Consider the following 20,163-nt stretch of genomic DNA (forward strand, 5'->3'; position numbering starts at 1 on the left):
CAGCATGGATTTGTTAAGGGAAGGTCATGTCTTACTAACTTAATTGAGTTTTTTGAGGAAGTAACAAAGAGGATTGATGAAGATAGTGCAGTGGATGTGGTCTACATTTCAGTAAGGCATTTGACAAGGTCCCACATGGCAGACTGGTCAGTAAGATGAAAGCCCATGGGATGCAGGGGAATGTGGCAGATTGGATCCAGAATTGGCTCAGTGACAGGAAGCAAAGGGTTGTAGTAGATGGATGTTTTTGCGAATGGAAAGCTGTTTCCAGTTGTGTTCCACAGGGCTCAGTGTTGGGTCCCTTGCTGTTTGTGGTGCATATTAATGATTTGGACTTAAACATGGGAGGCATGATTGGGAAATTTGCTGATGACACAAAAATTGACCGTGTAGTTGATAGTGAAAAGGATAGCAGTAGACTCCGGAATGATAGCAATGGTTTGGTTGAGTGGGCGGAAAAGTGGCAAATGGAATTTAATCCAGAGAAGTGTGAGGTAATGCATTTGGGGAGGGCAAATAAAGTGAGGGAATATAAAATAAAGGAGAGGATATTGAGAGGGGTAGAGGAAGTGAGAGACCTTAAAGTGCATGTCCACAGGTCCCTGAATGTGGCAGGACAGGTAGGTGGAGTGGTGAAGAAGGCATATGGAATGTTTTCCTTTATTGGCCGAGGTATAGAATATGAAAGCAGGGATGTGATGCTGGAAATGTATAAAACGCTGGTTAGGCCACAGCTGGAGTATTGTGTACAGTTCTGTCACCACATTACAGAAAGGACATAATTGCTCTGGAGAGAGTACAGAGGAGATTTACGAGGATGTTGCCAGGGCTCGAAAGTTGCAGCTATGAGGAAAGATTGGATAGGCTAGGGTTGTTTTCCTTGGAACAGAGGAGGCTGAGGGGTGACTTAATTGGGGTACAGATTTAAGGTGATTGGTAGAAGGATTAGAGAGGCCATGAGGAAAATCTTTTTCATCCAGAGGGTAGTGGTGTCTGGAATTCACTGCCAGGAATGGTGGTGGAGGCAAAAACCCTCAATTCTTTTAAAAGATACCTGGACATGCACCTGAAGTGCTGTAACCTGCAAGGCTATGAGCCAGGTGCTGGAAGGTGGGATTAGATTGGGTGGCTAGTTTTTTGGCCGTGCGGACACGATGGGCTGAATGGCCTGCTTGTGTGCCGTAATTTTTCTGTGGTTCTATGGTTCTAAGTGAACAAGTTCACATTTTCCCGCATTATATTCCATCTGCCAGATTTTTGCCACTCACTCAACCTATCTATATCGGTCTGCAACCTCCTTAAGCCCTCTTCACAACATGCTTTCCTACCTATCTTTGTGTCATCTGCAAATTTAGCTACCATGCCATCGCTCTCCTATACCCAGATATAGCCTCCTGAATAATCGATTCTAACACCTTCCCCATGACAGACGTCAAGCTAACTGGCCTATAGTTACCTGCTTTCTGCCTCTCCAAACCACTCTTGAATAGAGGGGTTATATTTGCTACTTTCCAGTCTGATGGAACCTTTCCAGAATCTAGCGAATTTTGAAAAATTAACAACAACACATCTACTACCTCATTAGCCACTTCTTTTAAGACCCAAGGATGAAGCCCATCAGGACTCGGGGACTTGTCAGCCCACAGCTCCATCAGTTTGGTCAGTACCGCTTCCCTGGTGATTGTAATTTCACCAAGTTCCTCTCGTCCTTCCACCTCCTGATTTACAGCTATTACTGGAATGTTTTTTGTATTCTCTATAGTGAAGATAGAAGCAAAATATTTGTTCATTTCATCTGCCATTTCCTTTTTATCTACTATTAACTCCCTATTCTCACTCTCTAGAAGACCAACACTCACGTTACTTATTCTTTTCCTTTTTAAACACTTGTAGAAACTGTTGCTATCTGTTTTTACATTTCTATTTAGCTTTCTCTCATACGTTAATTTCTTTCTCCTGATTAACCTTTTAGTCATTCTTTACCGTTCTTTATATTCTGACCAATCATCTGACCTGGCACTCATCTTTGTGAAATTATATGCTTTTTCCTTAAGTTTGATGCTTTCTTTAACTTCTTTCATTAACCACGGATGGTAGGTCCTCCTCTTAGAGTTTTTCATTATGGTAGGAATATACTTATCCTGAGTATTCTGAAATATCCCCTTGAATGTCTGCCACTGCTTCTCTATTGATCTGTATCGTAGCCTAGTAACGCAGTTCACTTCAGCTAGCTCAACTTTCATGCCCACATAGTTGTCCTTATTCAAGTTTAAAATATTAGTCTTAGACTCACTCTTCTCTCTTTCAAACTGGATGTAAAATTCAATCATAGTGTGGTTTCGCTGCTACCTCGAGGTCAGTAATTAATCCTGTCACATTGCACAATACCTGTCTCATATAACCCGCTCTCTGGTTCGTTCCAGAACGTGCTGCTCTAAGAAACTATCTCAAAAGCATTCTCTATACTGCTCATCCAGGCTACTATTGTCAATCTGATTTTTCCAGTTTATATGTAGATTAAAATCACCCATGATTACTGCAGTCCCTTTATCAAAAGCACCCAATATTTCTTCTTGTACATTTGGTCTTACATTGTGGTTACTGTTCGGAGACTTGTAGACCACTCCCACTAGTGACTTCTTTCCCCTACTATTCCTCATCTCCACCCAAACTGATTCTACATAATGATCTCCTAAACCAAGGTAATCTCTAACCATTGCACCAATTCCATCCTAGATTGAATGCTACCCCTCCACCTTTACCTATCTTCCTATTCTACTTGAACGTCATATACCCCTCAATATTCAGGACCCAATCCTTATCATCCTGCAGCCACATCTCCGTAATGGCTATCAGATCATATTTATTTACTTTAATGTCTACTTTGTTATGAATGCTATATGCATTCAGATACAGACCCTTTAGTTTTGTCTTTGTTATCTTTGTAACATCTAGTCTTGACTGTTGGTTGTTATTAGGTTTTTTCCCTCTGTCCCTTCCTGCCATTCTTTGACCTTCAATTCCCAAATTATTATTCTGCTCTCCTGCCTTGTCTCTACCCCTTGGTTTGCTATGTCTACCCAGGCTTGATCCCTCAACCCAACTTGTTTAGTTTAAAGCCCTCTCTACTTCCCCAGTTATATGGTTTGCTAAAACACTGGTCCCAGTATGGTTCAGGTGCAGACCATCCCAACAGCCCTCACTTTCCCCTGTACTGGTGCCAGTGCCCCACGAACCGAAACCCACTTCCCCCACACCAGTCTTTGAGCCACATATTCATTTCACTAATCTTATGTGCCCTCTGCCAATTGGCACGTGGCTCAGGTAATAATCCAGAGGCTCTGCTCTTCAATTTTGTGCTGAGATCCTCATGACTCACCAGCTCATCTTCTGCTACAATAATTAAGCCTGACTCTTAATCTAAAATTTAAGCTTGACACAAACTTACCAGAACTTACCACGTGCACCAAATTCCAGCTTCACTCCGGCAATGTCTCTCAAATGTATGTTCTCATTGCAATCCCTCACTCACAGATAGTAAGAGTTTCCATTGATATTAAAAAAAGAGTTAACAAAGTGAGCATTGGTCCTACAGAAAATAAGTCTGTGGAATTAATAAGGGATAATAAGGCGATGGCAGATGAATTGAATAGATATTTTGCATCAGTCTTCATTAAAGAGGATACAAGTAACATCCCAGAAATAGTTGTAAATCAGGAAATGGAAGGGAGGGAGGGACTCAAGAAAATTACAATCACCAGGGAAGTGGTACCTGGCAAATTGTTGGAGCATTGGGCTGACAAGTCCTTGGATCCTGATGGATTACATCCTAGGGTGTTAAAAGAAGTGGCTAGTGAGATAGTTGATGCGTTAGTTTTAATTTTCCAAAATTCCCTAGATTCGGGGAAGGTTCCATTAGATTGGAAAATAGAAACATAGAAAATAGGAGCAGGAGTAGGCCACTCAGCCCTTCGAACCTGCTCCACCATTCATTATGATCATGGCTGATCCTCCAACTCAGTAACTTTCTACCCATATCCTTTGATCCCTTTAGACCTAAGAGCTATATCTAACTACTTCTTGAAAACGTACAATGTTTTGGCCTCAACTGCTTTCTGTGGTAGCAAATTCCACAGGCTCACCACTCTCTGGGTGAAGTAATTTCTCCTCATCTCAGTCCTGAAAGGTTTATCCCGTATCCTTAGACTATGACCCCTGGTTCTGGACTCCCCCACCATCGGGAACATCCTTCCTGCATCTACCCAATCAGGTCCTGTTAGAATTTTATAGGTTTCTATGAGATCCTCCCTCACTCTTCTGAACTCCAGCGAATATAATCCTAACCGACTCAATCTCTCCTCATACGTCAGTCCCGCCATCCCAGGAATCAGTCTGGAAAACCTTCGCTGCACTCCCTCTATAGCAAGAACATCCTTCCTCAGATAAGGAGACCAAAACTGCACACAGTATTCCAGGTGTGGCCTCACCAAAGCCCTGTATAATTGCAGCAAGACATCCCTGCTCCTGTACTCGAATCCTCTCGCTATGAAGGCCATCATACCATATGCCTTTCTTACCACCTGTTGCACCTGCATGCTTACCTTCAGCGACTGGTGTACGAGAACACCCAGGCCTCATTGCATATTCCCCTCTCTCAGTTTATAGCCATTCAGATAATAATCTGCTTTCCTGTTTTTACTACCAAAGTGGATAACCTCACATTTATCCACATTATACTGCATCTGCCATGCATTTGCCCACTCACTTAACTTGTCCAAATCACCCTGAAGCCTCTCTGCATCCTGCTCACAACTGACCCTCCCACCCAGTTTTGTGTCATCTGCAAACTTGGAGATATTACATTTACTTCCCTCGTCTAAATCATTAATATATATTGTGAATAGCTGGGGTCCTAGCACCAATCCCTGGGGAACCCCACTAGTCACTGCCTGCCATTCGGAAAAAGACTCATTTATTCCTTCTCTCTGTTTCCTGTCTGCCAACCAATTTTATATCCACCGCAATACACTACCCCCAAATGGCCAATCCAACTCCTTTATTCAAAAAGGGAGGGAGAGAGAAAGCAGGAAACTACAGGCCAGTTAGCTTAGCATCTGTCATAGGTAAAATGTTAGAAGCTATTATTAAAGAAATTATAGGAGGGCACTTGGTAAAATTCAAGGTAATCAGGCAGTCAACATGGTTTTGTGAAAGGGAAATCACGTTTAACCAATTTATTGTAGTTCTTTGAAGAAGTAACGTGCTGTGGACAAAGGGGAACTGATGGATGTACTGTATGTAGATTTCAAGAAGGCATTTGATAAGGTGTCACATCAAAAGTTATTGTGGAAAATAAAAGCTCATGGTGTAATGGGGGGTGGGGGGGGGGCGGTGGGGTGTAACATTTTGGCATAGATAGAAGATTGTCTCGCTAACAGGAAACAGAGAGTAGGCATAAATGGGTCATTTTCTGGTTGGCAAGATGTAATGAGTGGTGTTCCACAGGGATCTGTGCTGAGGCCTCAACTTTTTACAATTTGTATAAATAACTTGGATGAAGGGACCGAAGGTATGGGTTGCTAAATTTGCTGATACCACAAAGATAGGTAGGAAAGTAAGTTGTGAAGTGGAGATAAGGAGGCTACAAAAGGATATAGATAGGTTAAGTGAGTGGGCAAATATCGGGCAAATGGAGTATGATGTGGGATATTGTGAAATTGTTGATTTTGGCAGGAGAAATAAAAAAGCGTATTATCTAAATGGTGAGAGATTGCAGAGCTCTGAGATGCAGAGGGATCTGGGTGTCCTAGTGCATGAATTGCAAAAGACCAGTATGCAGGAAAAGCAAGCAATTAGGAAAGCTAATCGAATGTTATCATTTATTGCGAGGGGAATTGAATACAAAAGTAGGGAGGTTATGTTTCAGTTATACAGGGCATTGGTGAGACCACATCTGGAGTACTGTGTACAGTACTGGTCTCCTTATTTAAGAAAGGATGTAAATGCATTGGAGGCAGTACAGAGAAGGTTTACTAGACTAATACCTGGAATGGGCGGGCTGTCTTATGAGGAAAGGTTGGAAAGGCTAGGCTTGTAGCAGCTGGAGTTTAGAAGAGTAAGAGGCAACTTGATTGAAATATAAAAAGTTCTGAGGGGTCTTGACAAGGTGTCTCTGGAAAGGATGTTTCCCCTTGTGGGAGAATCTAGAACTAGGGGTCATTGTTTAAAAATAAGGTGTCGCAATTTATGGACAGAGATGAGGAGAAATTTTTTCTCTCAGAGGGTCGTGAGTCTTAGGAATTCTCTTCATCAAAAGGCAGTAGAAGCAGAGTGTTTGAATATTAATGCAGTTCCCCATTATTTTTGCTAAGTTTCTGTGTCTTGTATGAAAACAGATACAAAATATGTTTAACATCCCTGCCATTTCCTTATTCGCCATTATAATTTGGTGCTGTCTCTGCCTCTAAGGAACCAATGTTTGTTTTTGTTACTCTCTTCCGATCTACAAAGCTGTAAAAGCTCTTACAATCTGTTTTTATATTCTTGGCTAGTTTACTCTCATTATATTTTTTGGCTGCCTTTCGCTGGTTTCTCAAACTCTCCCAATTCTCAGGCTTACTAGTCTTCCTGGAAATATTATAAGCCTCTTTTAATCTAATACAATCCTTAACCACTTTTGTTTCTCCATGGAATATATTTTCATTGAGAATTTTGAATTATTTCTTGACATGTTTGTCATGTTTATCTACATCCATAACTTTTAATCTATTTTTCCTATCAACCTTAGCCAATTCACCCCTCAAATCTATGTAATTTGGCTTTTTTTAAGTTTAAGACTCTTGTTCCAGATTTAAGTTTGTCATTGGCAAACCTAATGTGAAATTTTATCACATTCTGATCACTCTGTCCCAGTTATATCCTTGACTATGAGATTGCTAATTAATCCTATCTCATTACACAATACAAGAACTAAAATAGCATTATCACTGCTTGGTTCCATGATATATTGTTCTAGAAAACATACTTAAACACATTCTGTGAACTCGTCATCCGGACTACCTTTGCCAATTTGATTTATCCAGTGTATCTGAAGATTAAGATCCCCTACGATCATTGCATTAACCTTTGTTACAAGCTCCAATTATTTCTTGATTAATCCTCTAATGGGCGGCACAGTGGTGTAGTGGTTAGGACCGCAGCCTCACAGCTCCAGGGACCCGGGTTCAATTCTGGGTACTGCCTGTGTGGAGTTTGCAATTTCTCCCTGTGACTGCGTGGGTTTTCGCCGGGTGCTCCAGTTTCCTCCCAGAGCCAAAAACTTGCAGGTGATAGGTAAATTGGCCATTGTAAATTGCCCCTAGTGTAGGTAGGTGGTAGGGAATATGGGATGGGATTACTGATACAGCTACTGTTCGAGGGCCTGTAAATTACTCCTGTGTTTTCTGCCCCTTGTTATTCCTTATATAGTCATAGAATCATAGAGTTATACAACACAGAAACAGGCCCATCGGCCCACCGTGTCCATGCCGGCCATCAAGCCTATCTATTCTAATCCCATTTTCCAACACTTGGCCCGTAGCCTTGTATGCTGTGGCGTTTCAAGTCATACCTAGTCATTGTTGGAGTCATACCTAGCGCAAAGGAAGGTGGTTGTGGTTGCTGGAGATCAATCATCTGAGCTCCAGGACAACATTGCAGGCATTCATCAGGGTAGTGTCCTAGGCCCAACCATCTTCAGCTGCTTCATCAATGACCTTCCTTCAATCATAAGGTCAGACGTGGGGATGTTCGCTGATGATTTCACAATGTTCAGCACCATTGCGACTCTTGAATTACTGAAGCAGTCCGTGTAGAAATGCAGCAAGACCTGGACAATATGCAGGCTTGCGCTGATAAGTGGCAAGTAACATTCGCGCCACACAAGTGCCAGGCAATGACCATCTCCAACAAGAGAGAATCTAACCATCTCCCCTTGACATTCAATGGCATTACCATCGCTGAATCCCCCACTATCAACATCCTGGGGGCTACCATTGACCAGAAAGTGAACTGGAGTAGCCATATAAATACCATGGCTACAAGAGCAGATCAGAGGCTAGGAATCCTGCGGTGAGTAACTCACCTCCTGACTCCCCAAAGCCTGTCCACCACAAGGCACAAGTCAGAAGTATATTGGAATACTCTCCACTTGCCTGGATGCAGCTCCAACAACACTCAAGAAGCTCGACACCATCCAGGACAAAGCAGCCCGCTTGATTGGCACCCCATCTACAAAAATTCACTCCCTCCACCACCAACGCACAGTGGCAGCAGTGTGTACCATCTATAAGATGCACTGCAGCAACGCACCAAGGCTCCTTAGACATCACCTTCCAAACCCGTGACCTGTACCATCTCGAATGACAAGAGCAGCACATGCATGGGAACATCACCACCTCCAAGTTCCCCTCCAAGTCACACACCATCTTGATTTGGAACTATATCGCCATTCATTCACTGTCGCTGGGTCAAATTCCTGGAACTCCCTTCCTAACAGCACTATGGGTGTACCAACCTCACATGGACTGCAGCGGTTCAAGAAGGCAGCTCACCACCACCTTCTCAAGCGCAATTAGGGATGGGCAATAAATGCTGGCATAGCCAGTGACTCCCACATCCCATGAATGAATTTAAAAAAGTGCTCATCTAAATACTTCTGTTGTGAGGATTCCTGCCTCTACCACCTCTTCAGGCAGTGTGTTCCAGATTCCAACCACCCTCTGGGTGGAAGATGTTTTCCTCAAATCCCCTCTAAACCTCCTGCCCCTTAATTTAAATCTATGCCCCCCTGGTTATTGACACCTCCACTAAGGGAAACAGTCTATTCCTATCTACTCTATCTATGCCCCTCATCATTTTGTTTACCTCAATCAGGTCCCCACTCAGCCCTCTCTGCTCTAAGGAAAACAAGCCTAGCCTATCCAGTCTCTCTTCTTAGCTGAAATGCTCCAGCCGAGGCAACATCCTGGTGAATCTCCTCTGCATCCTCTCCAGTGCAATCACATCCTTCCTATAGTGTGGTGCCCAGAACTGTACACAGTACGCCAGCTGTGGGCTAACTAGCATTTTCTACGGCTCCATCATAACCTCCCTGCTCTCATATTCTATGCTTCGGCTAATAAAGGCCAGTACCCTATATGCCTTCCTAACCACCTTATCTACCTGTGCTGCTGCCTTCAGTGATCTATGGACAAGTACACCAAGGTCCCTCTGACCCTCTGTACTCCCTATGGTCCTACCATCCATTGTATATTCCCTTGCCTTGTTAGTCAAGATCTCCATCCCTACTGATCTTCGGAGCCAAGCTCCTTTCTCACTATGTCCTTATGTCATCCTTTATTATCAGGGTTACTTCTCCTCCTTTTCGATTGTGACTGTCATTTTGAAATGTCAAGTACCCTGGAATATTTAGTTCTCAACCTTGGTCACCTTGCAACCACGTCTCTATAATGACGATTGTATCAAACCCATTTATCACTTTTTGTGCCACGCGTTTACCTATCTTGTTGGAAATGCTTTGTGTATTCAGAAAAATAATCTTTCATTTCATTTTTTTAACCATGATTTCCTTCTGGCATCTTATTCACTGAAACACTATTATCGTTAAACTCTCTATCCCTTCCTGCCTCGCTCTGCTTGTCTTTACCCAATTTGCCCTACTGCTCTATTGCCTTGACTTTTCTCTTTAAATTTCTAAAGTTCCCCTCACTTGTCCCTCCACTCTGCCCCCCACCCCTTTTTAGGTGGTAGACGACTGAGTTAGGCATAATGGATATGTTCTTGAATTGGAAGGAAGTGACTGGGGTCTCAACTATCTACGGCATTCATTAGTAACTTAGATAATGCAATCGATTGGTGGTATAGTAAGTAGTGTAGACAGGAGCATAAAATTACAAAGAGCATTTGATAGTATAAGTGAATGGTCAAAACTGTGCCAGATGGATTTCAACTCAGGTGAGATTTTCCATTTTGGACCAAAAAAAGGACAGATCTGAGTACTTTTTAAATGGTGTAAAGTTAGAACAGTAGAAGTCCAAAGAGATTTAGGGGTCCATCTAAGGTGTAGTGGTTAGGTAAAAAATATAATTAAAAAAAAACTAATAGAAGGCTAGAATATAATGGGGAGGATGCTTTGCTACAGCTATACAAACCTCTAGTTATTTGCCATCTGGAGGATTGTACGAAGTTCAGGGTACAGTACCATGGAAAAGATATAGATTATAGAAGATTGGTTTGTAATCTGTGGATTGTAGAAGGTTAAGTGGGGATTTGATTCAGGTTTTTAGGATTTTGAAATAAATTGATCTGGTAGATCGAAACTTTTTCCACTGATGGAGATGTCTAATACTAGGGAAGATAAACTTAAAATTGGAGCCAGGCCAATCAGGAGAGAAGTTGGGAAATACTTCTTCACACAAAGGATTGGAGAGGTGTGGAACTCTCTCCCACAAAACAGTAAATGCAACTCAATTAATAATTTTAGATACATTGAGCTGAAATTTATATTTCTGGCGTCAATTGAAAACAATGGTGGCCCCGCACAGGCGACACGTCGCGGAGCTGCCGCGATATTCAGCGTGGTGGCTCAGTTAAGTAGCCGGGGCAGACCACCCACCCCGATGACGTGGAGGCGGCATGCTGACCATCCCTGGCATTGGTGCCAGCTGCCTTTGCGTGGGTGCTGACGCCATGTTTAAAGGGCTTCGATCCCTACATTTCAATCGAAATATTTAAAGAGAAATTTAAGGAATACAATTGAAGACATTTATTTCACCCCTCTCCCACCCCACCCAATAACCAAAGAACTAATTACTTGCCCTCTCCCCCCCCCCCACAAAACTCTCACCTTGTCCACCTGACCTTCCTCACCCCCCTCTCCCCAAGTACATAAACTTTACACTATAACCCCCCTCCCCATCAGTGTTACATCTCGGTTCCCTGGACAAGGATCCGAAGGCACGGGTGTGCTGGCTACCGGCATGAATATCGCACTGGGACAAACGGCGGGAACGTGAAGGTAATCAATTCATTAATTTACATTTATTTCAATATATTAATGGCGGCCCAGTCGCTGAGCGGCGAGGGGGCTGCCACAAGGCCTCGCTGCCGCTGACAATATTGGGCCTGGCCCTCAAGGGCGTCGGCGGCATGGCGGCCCTCTCCAGGAGGCATTTTTCGGTCCCCCCTGCCACGACCCCAGGCGTCAGGGGGCGGGGGGGGGGGGGGGTGGGGTCTGTAAAATTCAGCCCATCAGCCCACAGACAAATTTACTGCACAGACAGAGGCTGTTCATCCCGTCATGTCTGTGCTGGCTGAAATAGACCTATCCAGTCTAATCCCACTTTCCAGTTCTTGGTCCATATCCCTGTAGGTTACGGCACCTCAAGTGCAAATTCAGGTGCTTTTTTAAATGTGATGTGTGTTTCTGCCTCGACCAGACTTTCAGGCAGTGAGTTCCAGACCCCGTCTGGGTAAAACAAATACACCTCAATCCCCTCTAATCCTTCTATCAATTACTTTAAATATATGTCTCCTGCTTATTGACATCAATACTAAGGGAAATTGATCCTTCCTATCTACTTTATCAAGGCCCTTTATAATTTTATACACCTCAATTAAATCTCCCCTCAGCCTCCTGTGTTCCAGAGAAAATAACCCCAGCCTATCCAATCTTTTCTCATCGATGATATCCTAAAAACTTCAATCAAATCCCCCCTTAACCTTCTACATTCAAGAAAATACAAACCAATCAACATCAACATCAATGTGACTGCAGGATGGTGTGTTGCCTCCCTGGTGCCAGGGTCCGGGATGTCACTGAACGGCTGCAGGGCATCCTGAATGGGGAGGGTGATAAGGCAGAGGTCATGGTACATGTTGGTACCAATGACATACGTAGAAAGAGGGATGAGGCCTTGCATCAAGAATTCAGGGAGTTAGGCAGTAGACTAAAAAGCAGGACCTCTCGGGTTGTAATCTCTGGATTACTCCCAGTGCCACGTGCTAACGAGTATAGAAATAGGAGAATAGCACAGATGAATGCATGGCTTAAGAGTTGGTGCAGGAGGGAGGGTTTTAGATTCCTGGACCACTGGGACCGTTTCTGGGGAAGGTGGGACCTGTACAAGCGGGACGGTCTACATCTGAACCAGAGGGGGACTAACATCCTTGCTGGTGGGTTTGCTAGTGCTGTTGGGTGGGAGGAGTTTAAACTAATTTGGCAGGGGGAGGGGACGCAGACTCCGAGCAGAATACGGACACAGCTAAACACAGGAAAGCGAACAAGTCAGAGGGAATACAGCGGAAGTAAGTTTCAACGGAGTAAGACCAGGATGGAAGGCCTCTACTTTAATGCCAGGAGTATTGCAGGTAAAATGGATGAGTTAAGGGCAATGATTGACACGTGGAATTGTGATATAGTAGCCATCACGGAGACATGGTTGAAGGAGGGGGAGGATTGGCAGCTCAATATCCCGGGATATAGAATCTTCAGGCGAGACAGAGGAGGGGGTAAAAGAGGAGGGGGCATTGCAATATTAGTTAAGGAGTCAGTTACTGCAGTAAGGAGAGACGATATCTTGGAGGGGGCATCAAATGAAGCTTTATGGGTAGAGTTTAGGAATAAAAAAGGGACAGTCACATTGCTAGGTGTTTATTATAGACCCCCAGATAGTCAGCGGGAAATTGAGGAGCAAATATGTGTGTAAAAATAATAGGGTAATTATATTAGGTGATTTCAACTTTCCCAACATTAATTGGGATAGTCATCGTGTTAAGGGCTTAGATGGAGTGGAGTTCTTAAAATGTATACAGGAGAACTTTTTAGCTCAATATGTAGAGGATCCAACAAGAGAGGGTGCAGTGCTGGACCTAATTCTGGGGAACGAAGCCGGACAGATGGTTGATGTGTTGGTGGGGGTGCATTTTGGTGATAGCGACCATAACATGGTACAATTTAATCTTGTTATGGAGAAAGAAATAGACAAGTTGCAAAAAAAGGTTTTGGATTGGGGGAGAGCGAATTTTAGTAAAATAAGGCAGGATCTGGCCAAGCTAGACTGGAAAGAGTTACTTGTCGGGCAATCTACAGAAGAGCAGTGGGGAAGTGGGGAGCGTACAGGCCCAACATGTTCCCTCTAGGGTAATAGGTAGGAGCAACAAGCCCAGAGAACCATGGATGACCAGAAACATTCAGGGTATGATGAGAAGGAAAAGAGAGGCTTTTAGCAAATACAAGGAGAGCAAATCAATGGAAGCATTAGTGGAGTACAGAAAGTGTAGGATGGAGCTTAAGAAAGCAATTAGGAGAGCGAAGAGGGGATATGAGAAAGCTCTGGCTGGTGAAAGTAGGGAAAATCCCAAGATATTCTATAAGTATATCAATGGGAAGAGGATGACCAGGGAAAGAGTAGGACCCATTAGGGACCTAGGGGGAAATTTGTGGGTGGAGCCAGAGGGCATTGGTAGGGTGTTGAACGAATACTTCACATCTGTCTTCACCCAAGAGAAAGAGAATGTAGAAATGGAACTTAGAGAGAGAGACTGTGAGGTTCTTGAACAAATTGTCATAGGGAGTGACAAGGTATTGGAGGTTTTGGAAGGCTTAAAAGTGGACAAATCTCCAGGTCCGGACGATTTGTGTCCCAGGATGCTGTGGGAGGCAAGGGTGGAGATTGCAGGGGCTCTGACCCTCATTTTTAATTCCTCTCTGGCCACGGGGGCTGTGCCAGAGGACTGGAGAACAGCTGATGTGGTCCCACTATTTAAGAAAGGTTATAGAGATAAGCCAGGGAACTACAGACCAGTGAGTCCCACGTCAGTGGTAGGGAAACTATTGGAGAAAATTCTGAAGGAGAGAATCTATCACCACTTAGAGAGGCAAAATTTGATTAGGAATAGTCAGCATGGCTTTGTCAGAGGGAGGTCATGCCTAACAAATTTGATTGAATTTTTTGAGCATGTGACCAGGTGTATTGATGAGGGTAGTGCAGTTGATGTAGTTTACATGGATTTCAGCAAAACCTTTGACAAGGTCCCACATGGGAGACTTATCAAGAAAGCAAATGCACATGGGATACAAGGTAACTTGATAAGGTGGATTCAAAATTGGCTCAGCTGTAGGAGACAGAGAGTGATAACAGATGGCTGTTTTAGTGACTGGAACCCAGTGTCCAGTGGTGTACCACAGGGATCTGTGCTGGGTCCCCTATTGTTTGTCATTTATATAAATGACATAGATGACTATGTGGGGGGTAGGATCAGTAAGTTCGCCGACGACACAAAGATTGGCCGAGTGGTTAACAGTGAGGTTGAGTGTCTTGGGTTACAGGAAGATATAGACAGGATGGTCAAATGGGCAGAAAAGTGGCAGATGGAATTTAATGCTGAAAAGTGTGAGGTGATACACTTTGGAATGATTAATGTGACACGGAAGTATTCAATGAATGGCCTGACACTGGGAAGTTCCGAGGAACAAAGGGACCTTGGCGTGTTTGTCCATAGATCTCTGAAGGCAGAAGGGCAGGTTAATAGGGTGATGAAAAAGGCATATGGGACACTTGCCTTTATCAATCGAGGCATAGATTACAAAAACAGGTAGGACATGTTGGAGTTGTATGGAACTTTGGTAAGGCCACAGCTGGAGTACTGTGTGCAATTCTGATCGCCACATTATAGGAAGGATGTGATTGCATTGGAGGGGGTGCAGAGATTCACCACGATGTTGCTTGGGATGGAACATTTAAGCTATGAAGAGGGGTTGGATAGGCTTGGGTTGTTTTCACTGGAGCAGAGAAGACTGAGGGGTGACCTGATTGAGGTGTACAAGATTATGAGGGGCATGGACAGGGTGGATAGGGAGCAGCTGTTCCCCTCAGTCGAAGGGTCAGTTACGAGGGGTCACAAGTTTAAGGTGAGGGGTGGGAGGTTTAAGGTGGATTTGAGGAAGAACTTTTTTACCCAGAGGTTGGTGATGGTCTGGAATGCCCTGCCTGGGAGGGTGGTAGAGGCAGGTTGCCTCACATCCTTTAAAAAGTACCTGGATGAGCACTTGGCACATCATAACATTCAAGGCTATGGGCCAAGCAAATGGGATTAGGTAGACAGGTCAGGTGTTTTAATGCATCGGTGCAGACTCGATGGGCCGAAGGGCCTATTCTGCACTGTATTATTCTGTGATTCTATGACCTTCTGTGAGATCTCCTCATAATTTAACCTTTGGAGTGCTAGTAACATTCTGGTGAATCTGCACTGCACTGCTTCCAAGGCAAATATATCCTTTCCACTGCATCCCACTGCTTAACTTGTTGTTGAAGACAGTACGTAGAGAATGCTAGACCTCCTGGATATGTCTGCCAACTGTAATGAGTTATTTATATTGTCTGATGCAACATAAATAAGATGCATGGGGTCTAGTTATGCTGAAGATCTCTAACAGGTTTATTAACAGCTAACCTATTACATACAGTACAGAGCAAACTTTACAGAACCTTTGGGTGTTACAGTTGCAGAGTGACTCGGGCTTCAAGTCATGTGACTACATCCTGGTACTTAGCTCATTAGCATATTGAGATCTTAAAGGGACATCACTCTTAAGGCAACCATACACGTCCCCTTTCTTTCCAAAGATAAGTCTCGTATGCTGCAAGTAAAAAACACTTCAAATTAGATAACATCAAAATTAGTTATATGGGATATAGATTATAAAATGTACAGATATTAGGATAGGGATTGTGAAATTTACAAGTGCAGAAGCTTAAAAGTCCATATATTGTTTTGGTGGTTTGACAACTCTTGTTCGGGGAATCTGCGTCTCATCTGTTGCTGTTTTTTCTGAACTTTCTCCCTTTCTACATTCAGTTTCTCTTGTCCTGCCTTCAGCCTGCTAATATACTCTGTGACTTTTCTCAGGATGACCACTTTTGAGGCCTTGTCATTCTTGGAAAGTTCTGGCAACTCATCTTGAAGAGCCAACAGACAACGCTTCAACTAATCCCCCCCCCCACACCCCCCCATGCCTCTTCAGGACATTGCATGTCCTTCGCCTCTCCTCATCCTCCACATATGAAGGCCTGGGGCTCAAGGTCGAGGAGTTGTTGGGGGAAGAGTACTTGGTCTCATGGAAATATCTGTCCGTTCTACCTCATTTTGGTGCTGATTGTTCTCTAGAGAGCAGAAGTCAAGGCGCGGCATAGTTGTGCTGTTTAGGATTTCCAGACTGCACTGTTTGATGCTGGCCAGAGTCTGTGAGTGGGTTCTGGTCCTTGGCGATTTCCCCTTGGCAATGCATCCCACTGCCAACCTTTGCTTCTCCGTGGTTACACCATCAATCTCTTTGTCTGAGACACTGGAGTGAGAAGAAACGCTGCCTGTTGACAAAGAACTTTAGCCATCTGAATTTTGATCTTCATTCTCTTGGTATGGCATCTCTGAGAAGGGGTTGATACTGTCCAATCCAGAACCACTGAGATCCTGGAGGAACTGTGACTCGGTGTCAAACGTCAGGGGGTTGGACACAGGGACTGCATCCTCTCTGAGGCGCAGTACGACATCACCTTTGGAGTCTCCCATGGTGTTGAACCTGTCTAGGTGCATTTGTTTAGAGCCGTGGACTGACTCAATGTGGGTACCCTCGGTCTCTTTTGCTGTAATACCTTGGTGACTTCATGGATAGTCACAATGTTGAGGTCCCTACACGCTGGTAGTCCTGCGGCTGCTGGTCCGCTCGTGTCTACCAGGTAAAATATTTGCAGTTTCCATGCCGACGTGCCATAGCTGCATAGCATTGTCAGTGTGCCACTGCAAGGGATGGGTAACCCATTGTATGCAGATTAACTTTGTAGTTGTTGGTTGTATCATTGATTTCCAACGATTCCGGTACATATCCTTCAGGATTTAGACTGGTAGGATATTAGCACTAACTCCTGTGTCAATCTTACCATGAAAGTGTATCTTTTCCAACTTTCCTTGGGCACATGATGTTAATGGTAACAAAAGCTTCCAGTTGTTTGACTTCAACACAATATGTCAGATTCACAATGTGAAATGCCTGCTTGCCTTCTGACTAAGAATTGCTCTGCTCTGAGTCTTGTCTGAGGTCTGTTTCGCTGTGGAGCTTGTGTATCAGCTTGAGTTTACACAGGTCTCTGGTGCTCGCCTTGTTGCTGTTGCCCTGTTGCAGCACCTGTCTTCTGTTTGCTTGTGTCCTACTGTGATTTCTGGCTGTGTCTTTGGAGCCAGATGTTTTTGCATAGGCAGGTTCAGTGTCCTTTTGCACTGCACACCTTTCACAGGCCTTGAAATGCAGGACAACTTCACGGTGAGTGGGACAAGCCACACTTACCACACAGCTTGCTTGTTCTTTTTGACCGGGTTATCATGCCGATATTGTTGGCTGCACCTAGTGCTTGCAGGTGATGGTGTCCAGCTACAATGGCTTCATATTTCCTGCCATTTTATAGCAGTGCATTAATGCTGTGACCTTTCCTTTTCCCCAAGAGGTCTTTCTGAAACACTTCAATGGGCGTTGAGACAATCATCAGCTCCATTAGATGCTCCGACAGCTCTGTTTCTGAAAAATTGCATTCGTTGCCCTTACTGCAGCATCTATTGATAAACTGATCTATTGATTCCTGTGGCTGTTGCCAGTAGGACATCAATTCCATCAATTCTAAAATTCACTCTTAATTGGAGCTGATCTTCCAGCACTTTACATATCTTTGCAGGATCTTTCTGGTCCTCTTCAGATAAGCCAGAGGTGTTGATTCTGTGTTACTCCTCATTTCTAACAGCTATCATTATTTTTACAGCCTGCTTCTCTGGTCCTACAATCACTTGGTCTATGAAGCATAACTGCATTCTTTGTTTAAAAGGTTTGAACTTGGATAGGATATCAATGGCCTTCCAGTTCATGCTGGGAAATTTGGTATCCATCTTTCTGCTGTTCTTTTTCTTTCTGCTCTATATTTAACTTTGTTCTAGTCACTCTGCACTGTTTCCTCTTTAAGAAATTCTCTTATCTATACTGGCTGCTTGGATAGAGAGGAGCAGGTGTTTCACAGTGTTCTGTGTTTATTTTGCTTCAGCACTTAAGCCTGTCTGTTTACACAGCTGTTCAACAGGCAGTTCAATTACTTTTTTTGGCACTGTTCTCTGTTTATCTTGCTTTCAGCACTCTAGCTTGTATGTTTACACAGCTTTTCAATAGATAGTTTAATTGCTTTTTTAATGTTCTTCATGCTCGAGTGGTTTAATGATTTTTTTTAGTGTGGCTGTGCGAATGGAGACTCTGCAGTGATTGGGGTTTCCCATGCCTTTTGCTATTGGATGCCTCCTGTAACTTTGATCAGCCTGGGAGAGGATTTGAGTTTTCCCTTTTTATTCCCCCCATGGTCTGTTTGAAACAAAATCAATTTTGTAAGCACCTCAAAGCTTGTTTTTTTTAAAACTAGGATTCCTCAACCATCAGCACAATGACTCACCTGATTACAGGAATTAATTTGCCGCCTTTCATTCTGTGCATGGTCTTCTACAGCTGGAGGTAGGTTCTTTCTTCTTTCCACTTTTGGACCAATATTTCTTTTGAACTTTCTCTCTTTTGGCTGTAGCAGGGGTCATTTTTCAAAATTGTTTTACTTGCGGTCTTCGAGCTTAGAAGCTTAGATCTTGTGTTTTCACCACAGCTGCCACCATGTAATAAGTTCTTTATGTTGTCTGATGCAGCATAAATGAGATGCGTGGAGTCCAGTTTGCTGAAGATCTCTAACAGGTTTATTAACAGCTAAACTATCACATACAATAGAGCCAACTATTTACAGAACCTTCATCTGGGTGTTACAGTTTCAGAGTGACGCTTTCTTTGAGTCACATAACTACATCCTGGTACTCAGCTCATTAGCATCTCAATATCTCTAAAATGGATCTTAAAGGGTCAGCACTCTTAAGGCAATCATACCACAGCAACAACACATTGTCTTCTATAAAAAGTGCTACAATTCTTTTGCAAATACTCAAGTTAGACACTTATGCATCCTATGAAACATTCAATACATCACTGATGAAAGTGAATAGGGTAGGTGATGGTGGACAACCTTACAGGATACAGTGCTCAAATACTTGATGTGCTGTTTACCCTCACTACCTAACAGCAAGAACCATCGTTCAAATTATTGGGTCAGATCATAAATGTGACACAATAAGCTTTGGCAGGATAAGTGTTGAGACCAAGTTAAATCAACACTTGAGATATCAAGGTATGGTACCAACTATTGTGACTATGCTTCTTATTCCAGCAAATTATACCTATTTGGGCTTGTACGTGAAATTTAAATGCAGTTGGAAGTGATGCCTCTCAACCAATATTGGTCCTTTTCCCTGTGCGATATCATTTATTATTGATTATTGGTAGCATCTGGTTAATCATATACTAAAACTCCACTCCTGGCATAGACGGGTTGCACCACAACAAGACTGGGACCACTGTCCTCGTGAGGAAGTTCACTAGTGTGGGTGGGGAGGGTTTAAATGAAATTAGCAGCGTGGGGTGGGGGAGGGGGCACCAGCATATAGAAATTGGAAAGAGGAATAAGGTGGATAAAGGAGTGAGAGTGTTAGATAGTGCTAGAGAAGAAAGTAGTACCATAGTAGATAGAAGCAGAGTAGAGAACTATGCGGAATGCAAGGACAGGTTTAGAATGCACGTGTGTAAATGCACAAAGTGTGGTGAATAAGGTTGCTGAGCTACAAGCACAAATAGCCATGTGGGGATATGATGTAGTGGCAATAATGGAAACATAGTTTAAAATGGTGAGGACTGGGCGCTTAATATTCAAGGGTAATATATGTTCAGAAAAGATAAGGAAGGATAAAAGGAGGTGGGGTGGAAGTTCTGATTAAGGAAGGCATTGTAGTGTTAGAAAGAAAGGATGTTATTGAGGTGGCAAGGTCAGAATCCATTTGTTTAGAGTTGAGAAGCAGAAAGGTATGATCTCACTACTGGAGGCATTCAATATGCCTTCAAATAGTGAGAGATAGAAGAGCAAATCTGCAGTGCAAGAACGAGCGTTGTAATACCGGGGGCTTAACATTATTCAAATTGATATTTGGGTAATTAGAGTGAAGGGTAAG

This window comes from Heterodontus francisci, chromosome 27 (assembly GCF_036365525.1).
Source record: "Heterodontus francisci isolate sHetFra1 chromosome 27, sHetFra1.hap1, whole genome shotgun sequence".
Lineage (NCBI taxonomy): Eukaryota > Metazoa > Chordata > Chondrichthyes > Heterodontiformes > Heterodontidae > Heterodontus > Heterodontus francisci.